The sequence below is a fragment of the Sturnus vulgaris genome, unplaced genomic scaffold, assembly GCF_052056855.1.
Source record: "Sturnus vulgaris isolate bStuVul1 unplaced genomic scaffold, bStuVul1.hap1 Scaffold_157, whole genome shotgun sequence".
Lineage (NCBI taxonomy): Eukaryota > Metazoa > Chordata > Aves > Passeriformes > Sturnidae > Sturnus > Sturnus vulgaris.
The window spans coordinates 7,432,501-7,435,996 of record NW_028276074.1 but is presented as its reverse complement, the minus strand read 5'-3'; positions in this window follow the sequence as shown (position 1 = coordinate 7,435,996).

Here is a 3,496-nt window from a genome sequence, read left to right as displayed (position 1 = left end):
GCCCAAAGCCGCCGCGCCCTGGCACAACTCGCCCTGCCCCTTCCCGCCCCACGGAGGCGGCTGCATCGAGGCGACCGGCGCCGCCGTCGGCAAGCGGGTGGCCGCTTTCGGGCCGGTTCTTCCGCGGAAGGTCTGCAGAGCTCTTGGGGCCTCGGCGCGGGTTTGGGGGGCCGTGAGGGCTCGCTGTCGAGGCGCCCGGGGCCGGCACGAAGCCGCCTGCCCTCTCCCTGTCCCTGCCCCGTCTTCCGCAGCCACCCATTAACGCTGGGGGCGAGCCCGCCCTCCGCCATCAACCTCCCATGCAGCGCTTTCAGACTTTCCCCGCCCCTGCCCATTGTCGGCTGGGGGCGCCCTGCCCCCCGCCGTCAGCCTCCCTGGCAGCGCTTTCAGACTCTCTCGGGCCCCTGCCCATTGTCGGCTGGGGGCGCCCCGCCCCCCGCCCTTAGCCTCCCTGGCAGCGCTTTCAGACTGCCTCGGGCCCTGCCCATTGTCGGTTGGGGGCGCCCCGCCCCCCGCCCTCAGCCTCCCTGGCAGCGCTTTCAGACGGTCTCGTGCCCTGCCCATTGTCGGTTGGGGGCGACCCCGCCCTCCGCCATCAGCCTCCCTGGCAGCGCTTTCAGACTGCCTCGGGCCCTGCCCATTGTCGGTTGGGGGCGACCCCGCCCTCCGCCATCAGCCTCCCTGGCAGCACTTTCAGCCTCTTCCTGCCCCCGCCCACGGTCCCACCGGGCAGTTTACACGGCGGCGGCGGGAGGCTGATGCCGAGGTCGGCAGGCGGAGAGCCTGGTGCACAAGCAGGGATGGCGGCGGGATGATTGGCGCCGTCTGTCCCTGGCCAAAGAAGCTCTCTGTTCAGCTTTCTCGGAGCCTTTTGCTTGGGTGGCGTTCCTTCCTCCTCCGCCCCGGCGCCGCTCAAGCCTGCGGCAGGGCGGCAGCGCGGCGGGTGGGCGGCCGGGGGGAGGGGGGAGGGGGGGGGGGAGGGAGGGAGCGCGCGAGCGAGCGAGCGAGCGAGCGCGCTGCAGAAATGAAGCCCGGAGCAGGGCCGCGGTCCATTCGAGCACGGGGAGGGGGCGCGACAACGCTGCCTGCTCCTGTCGGGGAGCGCTTGGGGAAGTGGGGTGCCGGCACCATGACGGCGGAGCGGACAGGGGCCGCGGCTGGGGAAGAGGCCGGCGGAGCTCGCCAGTGGATGCTGGCGCACGGAGCCGGCAGGGACACCTGGGCACGGCTGGGACCGAAAGTCGCCCGCCTTCACGCCCCGCCTTTCGCCGGGGGGAAGAAGACGCGAGAGCAGGGCTGCCTGCTGGGCTGCCAGTGCCCGCGGTCATGCCGGACGTGCAGGCCGACCGCCGAAGGCGTGCTCGCCGCTGCAGAGACGACAAGGGGGCCGCGCGTCCGATGGAAGAGACGGGGCGCCATCGCGCGGCGGCCGGGCTGCAAGGCCGGCCGACGGTAACAGGACTACCACGCCGCGGGCGGCCACAGACAAAGACCGGCCGAGGGCAACAGGTCTACCCAGCATTATGCCGGCCGGTACCAGGGCCGGCCGAGGGCAACAGGTCTACCCAGCATTAGGCCAGCCGGAAAGACGGCCGGCAGAGGGCAACAGGTCTACCCAGCATTAGGCCGCCACGTCCAAAGGCCGGCCGAGGGCAACAGGTCTACCCAGCATTCGGCTGGCCGGTAACACGGCGGGCCGAGGGCAACAGGTCTACCCAGCATTAGGCCGGCCGGTAACACTGCCGGCCGAGGGCAACAGGTCTACCCAGCATTAGGCCGCCACGTCCAAAGGCCGGCCGAGGGCAACAGGTCTACCCAGCATTAGGCCGCCACGTCCAAAGGCCGGCCGAGGGCAACAGGTCTACCCAGCATTCGGCCGCCACGTCCAAAGGCCGGCCGAGGGCAACAGGTCTACCCAGCATTAGGCCGCCACGTCCAAAGGCCGGCCGAGGGCAACAGGTCTACCCAGCATTAGGCCGCCACGTCCAAAGGCCGGCCGAGGGCAACAGGTCTACCCAGCATTCGGCCGCCACGTCCAAAGGCCGGCCGAGGGCAACAGGTCTACCCAGCATTAGGCCGCCACGTCCAAAGGCCGGCCGAGGGCAACAGGTCTACCCAGCATTAGGCCGGCCGGCAGAGGGCAACAGGTCTACCCAGCATTCGGCCGTCAGGTACAAAGGCCGGCCGAGGGCAACAGGTCTACCCAGCATTAGGCTGCCACGTACAAAGGCCGGCCGAGGGCAACAGGTCTACCCAGCATTCGGCCGTCAGGTACAAAGGCCGGCCGAGGGCAACAGGTCTACCCAGCATTAAGCCGCCACGTCCAAAGGCCGGCCGAGGGCAACAGGTCTACCCAGCATTCGGCCGCCACGTCCAAAGGCCGGCCGAGGGCAACAGGTCTACCCAGCATTAGGCCGCCACGTCCAAAGGCCGGCCGAGGGCAACAGGTCTACCCAGCATTAGGCCGGCCGGCAGAGGGCAACAGGTCTACTCAGCATTAGGCCGGCCGGTAAAACGGCAGGCCGAGGGCAACAGGTCTACCCAGCATTCGGCCGTCAGGTACAAAGGCCGGCCGAGGGCAACAGGTCTAACCAGCATTAGGCCGCCACGTCCAAAGGCCGGCCGAGGGCAACAGGTCTACCCAGCATTCGGCCGCCACGTCCAAAGGCCGGCCGAGGGCAACAGGTCTACCCAGCATTAGGCCGCCACGTCCAAAGGCCGGCCGAGGGCAACAGGTCTACCCAGCATTCGGCCGCCACGTCCAAAGGCCGGCCGAGGGCAACAGGTCTACCCAGCATTAGGCCGCCACGTCCAAAGGCCGGCCGAGGGCAACAGGTCTACTCAGCATTAGGCCGGCCGGCAGAGGGCAACAGGTCTACCCAGCATTCGGCCGTCAGGTACAAAGGCCGGCCGAGGGCAACAGGTCTACCCAGCATTAGGCCGCCACGTCCAAAGGCCGGCCGAGGGCAACAGGTCTACCCAGCATTAGGCCGGCCGGTAACACGGCCGGCAGAGGGCAACAGGTCTACTCAGCATTAGGCCGGCCGGTAAAACGGCAGGCCGAGGGCAACAGGTCTACCCAGCATTCGGCCGTCAGGTACAAAGGCCGGCCGAGGGCAACAGGTCTACCCAGCATTAGGCCGCCACGTCCAAAGGCCGGCCGAGGGCAACAGGTCTACCCAGCATTAGGCCGCCACGTCCAAAGGCCGGCCGAGGGCAACAGGTCTACCCAGCATTAGGCCGCCACGTCCAAAGGCCGGCCGAGGGCAACAGGTCTACCCAGCATTCGGCCGCCACGTCCAAAGGCCGGCCGAGGGCAACAGGTCTACCCAGCATTAGGCCGCCACGTCCAAAGGCCGGCCGAGGGCAACAGGTCTACCCAGCATTAGGCCGGCCGGCAGAGGGCAACATGTCTACCCAGCATTCGGCCGTCAGGTACAAAGGCCGGCCGAGGGCAACAGGTCTACCCAGCATTAGGCCGCCACGTCCAAAGGCC